A 13584-nucleotide genomic window follows, 5' to 3' on the forward strand; every position below is an offset into this window, starting at 1 on the left:
AGAGGAGAGAAAGTTTATTTGGGGCTCACAATTTCAGAGGTCTTAGTCCACAGATGGCTGACTCTATTGCTCTGGCCTTGAGGTGAGGCAGCACATCATGGATGAAAGGACCTATTGGAGGAAATTGCATAGCTCATGCCAGGGCCAGGAAGCAGAGAAAGAGAAACCACTGCAGGGCAGATAGATGCACCCTTCCAAGGCATGCCCACAGTGACCTGCCTTCTCCAGTCATACCCCAACTGCCTAGAGTTACCATCCAATCAGCCCATTCAAACTAGGATGGATTAGTTAGGTTACAACTCTCATTGTCGAAACATTTGGCCTCTGAATATTCCTTCATTAACAAGAACTTTTGGGGGACAGTTCATATCCTAACCATAACAGTTTGGGATGGGAGTTATTTTAAATTAGAGTTCATGATCTTGAAAAATTTGAATGCTATTATTGTCCTACATATCTTCAAGAACATCAGTTAATCTTATCAATTTAAGTTATTTTCCATAGAAATCAATTTATTATAATTTGATCCATATATTTTTTTCAATCCAGACTTCCCCAATCATTTTAGTTGTTTCTTTTATATACAACTGTACATAATAAATTTTATTAAATAAAGTCAAATTGAATCTCTATCTATCCCTGTACTTTAGAATATATTAGTGGCCAGGACTACAGGCATTAGTCACAGGTAACTTGATTTGATGAAGTTCAGCTCTGTCTTTCTACTGTCCTATTGGTAAGCTAAACTTGTGGACATAAGAATAACAATAGCATGACAGTAGTGTGAGCATTGAATGTAAAGTACTTATGCACTGAGCTGAACAAAGTTCAGTACTTGCTGATTTAGATGATCAGTCAAGTTGAGATTGTTGATTTTATTTTATGTTTTTATTTTATATGTATCATCCTCTTGTAGATTCACAAATTCTTTGAGTTAATAGTGTTTTAGATGGTTTCTTAGCAGGAATAAAATATAGAGTAGTAAAACCTCATATACCTATATTAAATTGTTTTAGCTCAAAGTAGTGGAGAGTTGAGGACATGTTTTACAGATATCACTGGCATGCCACATAATTCCTACTATTTCTCTATTTTATTAAAGCCAGGATCTCATTTTGTGCAGTGATTATAGCTGATGTTCCACGATGTTGACTGAATACGACTTCTGTTTGCAATATTGCTGTGCAAAGACATGTTTTGATGTGCTGCTTATTTTAATTTTGTTTGTGTGTGTGTGTGTGTGTGTAATTTACTTTCACCTACATAACCATGTTTGCTCTTTACATTGGATACCTCTTTATATTAATCATGGTGCCAAGTATATTTTCTCATATATAACCATATTCTAACAATAACATACATATTGACATAGTGCTTTACAATTTAAAAAGCATCTCATGAGCATTCATGCATTCATTTTCTCTTGGATTAAAAAATGTTGCCTGACTTGTCATATACATACGAGTGTCATAATATAGTGATCAACTGCCATGCTCCTTTCTTCTCACTTCTAGTGAAATAATTATAATAGCTGACATTTTTATATTATATTTATAATTTTTGAAATACCTTCACTCTCACATTTGAAAAAAAATCTGTTTTTATATTCAGTTTTAATGCATAAGGAATACAGAATAGAAGTTAGTGTCTTAATTTTAAAGAAGTTGAGAAAACTAATATTCCAAGGCATTAAATGACTTTCTATATGATCACTAACTGAAATAACTAAGGCTAGAATCTAGGTTTCTAACTATTAGCAATTCACCCTGGTTCCTGAGGAGTCAAAGAAATATGTCAAGGAGGCTTATATAAAATAATAAAGAAAATGTAAGAAACTGGGGAATTTAGATTTTAACATTTATTTATTCCACATACGCTTATTTTCCTTGATGAAGAAAAAAAATAAGATGATGAAAATTACTTTTAGAAGGAAAAAAATGAAGTTCCACTAATGTGTCCTAACTCTACCATGTATGATTAAATACTTGGTCCACAGAAACAAAAAGTCCACAGGTAAGGAGCCAGAGGATGAAATGGACATTTAAATTTAGAATAAAGGCAGTTAACTCTATAAGGTGAAGGACTATTGATCATTTTACAGAATAAGAAAATTTAAGGATGAAAAGCAGTGAATGAATTGATTGATGGTCACAGCCAGACCTACCCTGTATCAATTTCTGAGTCAAACTGCTACCTGTCATAATGGTGAGGGAGAGCTGGTTTTCATCTCTATTTTTGCTGTGAATTTCAGAGACAGAGTCACTGACATGTAACATTTAAGTAACTTTTTGAACTCTCTATTTGAAGTTTTTATTGTAGTTTACTTTAAAATATAAAAGGTCCACATTCAGGGTCATGTGTTACATTTCCTAGGTACCAACAAACTTTTCTTGGCTGCTTTGCAACCATGGTGCAACTCTATACCCGGGCCCCCATCATACCAAAGGTATCGGTCATTAGACAAATGAGCAGAATGTAGATAGTCATCTACACATTGAGTTAGGATGATGGAGAGATTATTGGGACTCCACATTTTTCCTCAGAAAAGCATTGTTGTTGCATGTTACCCTAATTCTTTTTCTTTAAAGAAAATCATTAAATACATTAATAATGAAATTTTAAAATATGCATTATTAATAGTTCTGTTTTTGTTATTTTGGATAAGATCCTTAGCACATTTCTTATAAAAATTGTTAATTTTCTTTCATTTCAGTTTATATTTCAAGGACAGCACATTACTTAGTCTTACTTGGGAATGTCAGGATTCACTCTCAATTGGCATTACTAGGCTACATGAGATATTAAATTATGTGCTAGAGGAGGACTAGTAGGTTACTGTTTGTATACATGACTCCAGCATACATCCTCAAATTATTTGTTGAGTTATTCCAAACTTGCCCTTTATATATGATCTGTGATTAGTGACTACTGATCCCACTCTCTTAGGAAAAACACTTCTAGGTTTTGGATTTGAATCCAGTGTATACCGAAAAGTTTAGTGCAAAATTACTGTGTTTTCCATGGAATTCCTAAATCAGAAACCCCTGGATATTTGCTTAAAAATCAGATTCCTAAGTTTATCCCAGGAACTTGACTTCAGTGCCCATCTTTCTACCTACCCTTTTGTCCCTTTGCTCCTGCTTCTTTTAATCTCTGACTCATGCCAAATATATCTCCACTATAGAACTACATGTAACTCTTTCTATGCCTGGTTCATCCATTGTCTAAATTTCTCATGAATGGTTCCCTTTCATTCACATCTCAGTTCAACTGTCACCTCCATGAAGCAGACTCCCTAAGCTAAAGTAAACCCCTATGTTAATCAATGTTTTATGAAACTATGACAAAAATACATGACAAGAACAACTTAGAGGAGACAAATTTTACTTTGGGCTCAAGTTTCAGAGGTTCAATCCATGGTCAACAGACTACATTGCTCTGGACTGGAAGGGAGGCAGAACATTGCAGCAGAATGCTATGGTGGAGAAAGCTGTTCAGCTTCTGGCAGTGGGGAATCAAAGAGAGAGAAATAGAGCGAGAGAGAGAGAGAGAGAGAGAGAGAGAGAGAGAGGAGCCAGAAACAAAATATAATCTCTGGGGCATGCCCCAGTAACCTATTCCTGCAATCATGTCCCACCTGCCCACAGTTACCACCTGGAAGTATAATCCTTTCAAATTATTGATCCATCAAATGGATTAATCCAATGATTAGGCTATAGCTCTCATCATCTAATCATTTTACCTCTAAACAGTGCTATCATTGAATTGAATTGAATCATGAGCTTTTGAGGAGTACAAATCACATCCAAACTTTAACAACCTCCATCCTTACCATGACATTTCTACCTTGTTAATAATAAGTGTCATGTTCATCCAAGTATCAAGCTCTATCAGATAGCATTTATGTTTAACATTTAGTGTCTCTTTTTATAAAATGGAAACTATATTAGCAGAGTGACATTTTTTTCTGTCTTGTTCATTGCTATATTTATAGAAGATGCTCCAGTAAATCCTTATGGAATAAGTAACTGAATGTTTTATCAAAAATTCAAGTGACTGTTACATACCTTCAAACTTGACGCCATTGTGCTAGAGGATGTCTCAGGACTAGTGTATGTTTCTCAATTAAAACCACAACAAAGTGATGGTTCAGGTAATTTCTGCTCTTCTGGATAACAGGAGTTCTCAGAAGCAAATGAAATCTAACAGAAACCTTCCAGAGTACTCCAGTGCATGGAGAACCCCTGCGGCAGTGTGAAGGTTCCCTGAGCTGGGATGAAGATCTTGGTTTAGGATTCCGGTTCAGCCAGCTTATCTTGTGTCTTTGTTTGACCAAACAACCAAAGATTATAAACTTCAGGGACTTTGCCAAGATATGCTACCTCTCAGGGACTAAATGTCTACATATCTAAAAACAAGAAAATGAAACTAAATTAGTACTTCACATGTAAGGTTCTATAAAATGCTAATTCATTGAGACCTAAATTTCGGCTTACAAAGAACAATGTAAGAAGTCTCAGAAGCTTACATTAACAAAAAACGCAGGAAATTCAAATTACTGTATCATTCTCTTGGGGATTTACAATACACATTTGCATTTTCTAAATCCTGAAAATCCTTTGGGAAATAAACCACTTTACATTTATTTTATTCAGCATTCATCAAATTTATCTGACCACAGTATTCTTTCTATCCTGCAATAACTGTGAACTACTATTTCACAAAATTCAGTGTGAAAAATGTTGGAATGAATCATCCCAAAGTTATCTTTTGGTTTTAGTGTCCAAAATTATCTGGTGCCACATTTCAAGGATGTTTACCATTTATCCTAGAAGCTCTGCGTACCCCCCCTACCCCGCCCCTCAAAGCTTTCTTCAGTAAGAAAGAACTGAATCTTAATGTTTGAATGTTTGAATCTTAATGTTCTTCATACTGAAAACACTGTCAGCATCCACAGGACTTGGAGCCATTCCATTTAGATCAGACCCCCCAGTCTATCTCAACTAATCCTAAATCTCAGAAATTACACCACGGTTAAGGGATTCAGGCCAAGAGAACTTTTATCTTGGGAGGAGGAACCCCTTCTTGGGCCAGGTGGCTAGAGTTACAAAGAGCCTTTTGTTTTTCTCTATGCAAAACATATATTGCAAAACCAAACCAAGGAGTTTAAGAAACTTCCATCTGACTATCACTGACACAATATGGCCATACTTGTGATGATTTCAATGATTCTACTCAAAAAATTCATGTAGCCCTGAAGTCATCAATCTGATAAGGAAGTGACTTTGAAAAAGAAACTATTTGGGTCTGTTAGGGGATGACTTCTGTCCCCCCAGGATGGAAGTACCTCAAAACATGACCTTATTCAGAAATGAGGTCATTGTAGATGTAATTACTTGAGAGGAGGTCACAGTGGAGTAGGGTGGACCCCTGATCCAGTTCTCATAAAAAGGGGGAAATTAAGACATGAAGACAAACGTACACAGACAGAAGATGATGGAAAGCAACCGAGGGAGAAAACTTCTACCAACAAATCAAGGAACGAGACCTACAATGGACACTTTCTCTTCAAAGTAGCCAACTTTACTGACCCACATCTTGATTTTCACAAAAGTGACAGAATATACTTCTGTTCCTTAGGTGACCCAGTTTGTGATGTTTTGTTTCGTCACCTCTAGCAACCTAATACAGGGTCTAAATGCTGAAATCAGGTCTCTGGGTCCTATATAGACAACTAAACGATTGACAAGACAAATTTCTCCTTCCAGACCAGCAGATGTCTGAGTGGATCTTGGAGCAGAGCAGGTCAAGGAGCAATTTTCCTCATAATACCATCTTTGCTTCTTCTGTCCTAGAAAAACTGGTTTAGCTCAAGTCTTAGAGTAGATCCTTTAATGACATTTTGGTGAACCTTCTTTTACTCTTCTAGTGTATTTTACTCCAACCATAATAAGCAAAGATAGGAAGAAATTACAAATATTTGGAAAGATAAAAGGCAATGAAATCACTTTGAAACTCACTTTATATAGCCCTATATGGTTGACCAAGCAACATTTTGGTCAAAACTGTCTAGATTTTTAAAGTGGATGTTAGAAGCAGGTAATATAGAAAATTGCAGTAAATCTTCCCGGAAATTACTGCTACCATTATCTCTGTTCTTTGAGGATTGGCCTAATGCAGTTTATACCTCTTCAGCCCAATACCAAGAGGCCAGAACTTTAAAATGTCTCTTGTAACAAAGGGAAAAGTCAAATTGCCTTTGTCACTAATTAGTTCAGATGTTACTTCAAATTGACTTTGGCCATGTTATTGAATCAAGAAACCCAAATCAGAGAGAATCAACTGTGAGAATGGCAACAATAGGGAAAATTAAATCACCGTTTTATATTGTAGTTAGTAAAGGAATTCAGTGCCCAGATTTAACTTCTATTTAGCACTATTCTTAATATATGTGGGTTGATAAAAATATGGTAATAATTACAATATGAAAAATATTAGAGGTTGAATCCAAAACTTTGTGAAAATTGCTGCATTTTTTTCTTTTCTTTTTTTTTTTTTTTGCTGTTTATGGTTTCTTTATACCTGATAATCCAGCTCATGTTAGTAAAGTAGTATTATCATGTACAATACCACATTTTACTTCATTTTCAGCAATAAAACAGTTGTTTAGCACCTTATCCTCCTGAAGTTATGCACAGGGTTATGTGCTGACCCAGTCCTGCCCCTTAGCTATTTATTATAGTATTGAGAACATACATGCTGTAATTCAGTTGGACTTAACAAGTAACTAGTTCATTTTGTTTTTTCAAGAAGGAAATTCTTACTTCCTATTTCTCACTTGCACTGAGAATTAATGAAATTGCCACCTTTAATATGGCTTTAGTGTCAAATATTCCAGATGCCTTTCCTAAGCAATGGCAATATCTTTTTTTTTTTTTTTTTGCATTTTTAAATATTTTTAATTTTTAGTTTTCGGCGGACACACATCTTTTTTTTTATTGGTTGTTCAAAACATTACAAAGCTCTTGACATATCATAGTTCATACATTAGATTCAAGTGGGTTATGAACTCCCATTTTTACCCCATATACAGATTGCAGAATCACATTGGTTACACATCCACAATGCCAATATATCTTAAAGTACATTTTCATTTTAGTAAAGTAAATAATTTATATTCTAGTCTTGTGACTTGAGCAACAGGGAAGATGTATTTGGGGAAAGATCTCTCTTTTTCTACCAGCGAAAGTAAAAGGATTCTTGATCATTGAATGTGCTCACTTTTGAATTGTAACTTTGGCTACTTCAAGTACATTTCTTATTTTATTTCAAAATATATAATAGATCTAGGAGCATGAACACTGGAGCACACAGGAACAAGACCATAAAATATAATCTGTCTAGTCTGAAGGCCCTAGTCAAGGGGCTGGGACCTAACGTCATCCATTTTCCTTCTGTGGGTTAAGTAAGAGTTACGACACAGGCAGTTCCAGTTAAAATGCTCTTTTTCTGTGTGAGTACAGGTTCCATGTAAGTTTTCATTCTCACAAAGCAGATGAAGATGCAAAGTTTTCCTTTCTCTCTTCTATCATTTCCCTACCACCACCATAATCTGTATTTTCTTAGGGCTTCTCATAGCTGCTATTTTTAGCCAACCGCTCAATGAATGAAGAAAAAGAGGAGTTTTATCAGATCTTAACTGGAAGAACCAGGCTGGAAGGGTCTTGTCTTCTTAGCATAAGGCTACCTGTTATGACTTCTGAGAAGTACTAATATTTATGCCAATCAGTAATAATGGTTCCTGGATGTAGAGCCATCTAGGCAAAAGTTAACCTTCTCTTTTTTGTTTCCTGCCCAATTTTCATGAATTCCATGCACCATCAGATCTGCTTTAAAATTTTATGTATGCCTGACTAATTTTTATCTAGTAGATTCTTCAGTTGAACTGAGTCTACTGTAATTTTCCAATGAAACATTACCTCTTTTACTTCCCCCCTTAGCAGAGCACCACTGCTCTCTCCTGAATACCTTAGCCTGTCATCCCTAATTACTACCCCTGTGATGTTATTTAATGACCTCTCAACCTTGCTATCTTTCTCTCCATCTCTGTTGCCCAATCCACTTTTGTTTTTCTCCCTTGGAATGTTGAAGGAAAGATAAGGCAGGAGAGAGACTAGCCAGCAGATGGGCAGATCTTCACGGATGGCACTTAATTTGCTGAATTTACCAGGCTTTCGCACAGTTTCTCTCACATCTCTCACAGGTTGTTGCTCATTAACGACACCCCAAAATACTGGAGATACAAGGCATTTGTTTTAGAAAGAGAAACATAGTGGTCCCATCGACTGATACAGCAGCATCAATATGATTTCTCTGTACCTTAACCTTTGGGCAGATCTACATGGGAAATCACATATTTATACTCAAAACGAGTGGAGACACTTTTTCTTTAGAAATGATCTTCAGCTAAGGGAGCTTGAAAAACTCTCATCTACTGTAGAGATAACTTTGACAAGAGGATCATAACACTTCAAGTCTGTTGCTAAAATTCCCTCTCCAACAGGCAACCTTTGAATGGGCAAGTCAGGGTTTATTTTTCTAAGTGATGTTTCTTTTTTGATACTTGCAAGTCTGCACAGCCTCCTTTTGGGGGATTGACACATTCTTTTGTTGCTGTTGTTTAAATTATGTTGATACACTGAGTCGAATAGAGTTCAATGTAGGTTTCATCAGTAATTTTAAGATAACTTTACATATTTCTGATCTTATCTACTATAATAGTTAAAATGTGTTCAGCCAAGAGGAACAGAAATTCCGTTTACAGTGACTTAAACTATAAGAACATTTAACAAGAAGTGTGAGAGTTGACAACCTCAGGGCAGGTGCAGCAAGCTCAGTTCTGTCTTGGGAGACTTTCTCCCCGACCCTTCTTTTTCCCTTCATTTAGTTGTTTGGGCTTTGGATCACAGGATTCATCCTCACAGAACAGAATACAAATCAAGAAGGGAGGGAAGGGAGTCTCTCACCAGAACCACTCCTGCACCCAGCCTTGCCCAGATCTTCCTCCCAGTTTACATTTCTTTGAGTAGACATGATCACCATGTCTACTCAAAGTAGCTCACCTCTAGACCGATTACTGGCATAGAAGGACAGGATTGGCATAGCTGACTTAAAGCAATCATTTTTCATCCTCAGCAGCTGATCACCTTGCCCTGGATAGGGATAGAGGATAATTTTCTCTTAGCAAGCAAGAAGTTGGAATGACTGATAAATGGATTGTCAATGCTGACTGTCACAACACATCCCATGAGGTAATTATACATTTATATTCTTAGGCAAATGGAAGTTTATTTGCAAGTGCTTAGGGTGCTAAGCAACCTCACAATTCTCCCCAACTACTGCTTACATTAGCTTTCTCTCTCTCCTCTGGACTTGTTGACTGTTTTCTTTACTCTCCCTTTCTCAATTTAAAACATTTTTAAAAAGGAATAGATCAACAGTACCTTTACAAAAACAAACATTTTGTTCTGACATAAACCTAACTGAAGACTACAGCTGATTTGAAATTGTTTACAAATAAGAATGCATATTTGCATATAACTTGCTTAACAACTTCAGTTCTAACTCTTTAAAATTTTATTTTTCAGAGGGCATCAACCTATTTCAAATATTATTTGATGCAGCTAGTATCCTAAAAGTTGTTCACTCTATTGGCAACATGATTATTGCACATTGTAATAGCAGTTCTAGCAGTATATGTCTTCTTAAGATAGTGTCATTATAATTTAGAGGGAAAGTTAGTAAACAACACACAGCTGTTTTAGTATGAAATGTACATGTGCAGTTATGAATATTCATAAATGCCTTATCTTAATAAAATATATTTTTACTTTTTTAAGAAACAGAATATTACAATATAAAACTACTTTGATTTTTGATTTGTGTTTCAGTTTTTTAACAATACTTTTTCTAATCATATATTGATTTTTCAGTGGATTTTAAGATTTTTAAATAGATTTTTCAAAAGGTACAAATATTTTCCATAACCTTCTACCCCACAGATCCTGTTAGATATCCCCACCAGAGTGGTATATTTGTTTCAGTTGATGCATCTGCATTGACACATCATTATTATCCAAAGTCCATAATTTACCTGAGGGTTTACTCTTGGTGTTGCACACTCTATAAATTGGGAAAAGGTATAATGACATGTATGCAGCCTAAGAGCATCATGTAGAGTAGCTTCACTGTCATAAAAATCTGTGTTCCACCTATCTATCCTTCCCTTCTTTTTAATGTTTCATAAATGCTGCATATATTACCTTCTACTTTGTATGTGGCTAAATATACTATACTTAATATGAAGGCACTTATTTTTAAAACAAAGTGTGCCAAGTTTTATGGATAATTCATTGAAAACTTCCAGAATAGGTCTGTCCCATCAAGACTTTTGTGCAATAAAAATGTTCTATATTTGCTGTGTTGAATACAATGTTACTAGCCACATGCTTATTTAATACTTCATATGTGATGAGTGTAACTGGGGAACTTACTTATTAGTTTTATTAAATTTTATTTAATCAAAAACTAGTGATTTTCTATAGGATAGTATAGATCTATAAGAGGTATAAAATAGAACAAACAAAACTTCTTTTGCAATCTTACGGATGGCCCTGGATGCTTCTTCTCAGAGTGTAGAGATGTTGTCTAGAATGGTGGCCCTAACACTTCAGGACATAGAAGATTCACATGGAGAACTGATTTTGCATGAAGATTCTCACTATTGATGATGCTGGATCAGTAGGTTTTGAGTAACACCCAGGATTATTATTATTATCTTGAAAAAAATTATTATTATTATTATCTTGAAAGCACATGTACACATCCATACATATACACCCATACATAGGAACAAATGTGTCAATGCACAGTGTAATAAATATATTTTACATATTTTCTATGAACTCAGATCCTTTAAATTACATTCTATTTTACTTCATTGAATGACCCCTAAGTTGATTCATGATTCAACAATATGTAAGACTCAAATGAAAAGAGGTTTTCCACAATGATGATTTAGACCTTGCAACTCCACATGGGACCTTAAGGCAGTGGCATAGAGGAAATGAGGGCAGAAAGCTTTCTTGGTCCACTGTGTCTTAAGATGTGGACACCATCCCCACCCCCAGGGCTAAGAAGTTTCTGATTCAACAAATGCACCAGTGGCTCATTTTTTTTTTTTAAGTGATTCAAGAATAGACTGCCATAAAAAAAAAAAAAATCCCACGTAAGAATTACTTTTGTAAGTAAAATAGAGTTATCTTTTCTAAATATTATGTTGAATTTATCCAAAATAGATATTGTAGTGACTTCTTATGCTGAACATTAAATAAGTAGTTTTAACACACTATCAGGGTACTTTATAATATTTTTATAAACACAGAAATGACAAAACAATATTAAAAGCACACATATAATATATAGTTCTATTCATTATATGAAACTAAATTTTATTATACACCATTATGTCAAATGTTACAATACTATTTTGTGTATTTATTGAAAAGTAGCCTGGAAGAAAATTCTGTTTACAACAATACTAGTTTTTTTTTCTCCTCCTGTTGAAATGGATCTTAATTTTATCCATGTGGGTTACAAATCTGAAGCAATTAAAATTAATGATTGTGTGGCATAATAAGACAAGAGGCTATTCAATCCCTGGGGGATAAATGATTCTTCATTATCATTTATTATCCTCCTGTTTCTTGTTAAAATATGTAAATAAATATTAGAGGGGTACCTTGTAGGCATTTTCATTATTTTAATGTTATTGGGACACAGTTTAATACTCTCATAATGAGTGACCTATCTACAGTTGGAATTTTGAACTCGGTAATCTCATATATTTATAAAATATATTAAATATGTCCTGGTAGCAATGCTTCATGCATTACTTTATGTGACCAAGACAATTTATCAATTTAGTTAATTCATGTTCTACTTAAGGTTTGTAAAATACACACCTTGTATGTACAAAAGGGTTCCATCTGTACTGTTTTTACATAACGAATTTTGACAAAAGATTATTCTCCTTGTTGCAGAGAAGGTATAGGCTCTCATAGCATGACATAAATAGAGCTACTAGTGGTTAGGTCAAATGTTAAGAAGAATGTTATGGTAACTTTTGGTCAGTAGATGGAGTTGCAGGTCCCAGACATTTTACTTTTCTTTTGGATACTTTGCTTTTTTCAAAACTGAAAATAGAAGGAGTTCTGGGGGCAACTAAGAGTAGTATAGCTTTTCTATTCAGTAATCTCAGAGTAAAATACACGGATACACACAGAAACACATATATGTAGGTATGTATATATTTATGCAGATACACATATATAGTCATGAGGAAAACAATTTTAGGCAAACACATTTTTGTTTCTCTTGCCACTGTAGATAGTTATTTCAAATCAGTCAATATCAGTGGATTGTCAGAGGATTTTGAATATTTAACTTTCATGGAAAAAATATAATAAATTAGAAAAAAAATGGATTTTATATTTCATTTAAAATTGAGAAATAAAAAGACTATTGGTAGATATCTCTTAGTGAGATTATCTTTTGTGTGAAAATTTTCATTTTAACTTTGTAAAAAGCCAAAAAAAACAAAAGACTAATTAGTAATCCATTAGCTTTCTTTTAAAAATCCATTAAAATTTAGTTCTGCAGCTCACATCTCATGGCATAATATGAAGCTCACATGAGATTCATGCCTCTTTTTACAGTGAAACAGTTTGTTTAGCAAAGATCCAGGCAAAATGAGTGACTGCATTAATCCTTTTTTTCTCTCTACCAACATCTAATTTCTTGGCATTAGGTTAAAATTAGGGACATGTGCTTTGCCTGAAGGGGAATGATATTTTTGTTTTAAAAATTTTGAACAATTTTTGGAACACCATGAGCACTTCACAAATGTCAAATAATTACAATAATACAAAGCAGAAGGCTAGACCAACATTAACAGCTTTCCAGAGGAAACATTTGAAACTTTACCCTTGCAAAGAGGAAACATAAGGAGAGGGATGAAAGCTAAGGGAGTCTGGCACCAAACCTTCAAAAATCATCTTATACAAAAAATATTGACTTCCAGTAAAAGTTTATATTTATATTTGTCTCTCAGTTCTTTATGTGCTTTCTTCTGTGGATTTTTTTTTTTAACCAAAGAATTCATCTTTCCTAGGGGGAATGAACGAATCTCTGTGAATCCCAATTCCAAATTTCTAAAAAGAAAAACGAGCTGAAATAGATCCAACCCATCCTGGTCCAATCAAATGTGTCTGAATGGCATGTCCTTGTATAAAATGGCCAGCAAAGACCTTCTGCCATGATTGAGAATGGAATTAGGAACAGGTTCCAGTGAACTTTTGATCAGATATACTAAAATGCCCCTATTAATGGTAGACGCTTTAATGTTTTGCTTTCAGCCATAACCATCACTTTAATTTATTTAAAACAAATCAGCAAATATTTACTGAATGTCCAAGAAGTGTAGAGTATCGGTGTAAGAACTGGTGTAAATGTGCACTGTCATAT

At 34.6% G+C, this 13584-nt stretch overlaps 1 protein-coding gene across 11 annotated transcripts in view; it reads left to right on the top strand.

The window, feature by feature from the left end:
• Window positions 1-13584, top strand: part of Nlgn1 (neuroligin 1) — an 883817-nt gene that overhangs the window by 589451 nt on the left and 280782 nt on the right. The window lies entirely within an intron of this gene.

This window comes from Ictidomys tridecemlineatus, chromosome 3 (genome assembly GCF_052094955.1).
Source record: "Ictidomys tridecemlineatus isolate mIctTri1 chromosome 3, mIctTri1.hap1, whole genome shotgun sequence".
Classification (NCBI taxonomy): Eukaryota; Metazoa; Chordata; class Mammalia; order Rodentia; family Sciuridae; genus Ictidomys; species Ictidomys tridecemlineatus.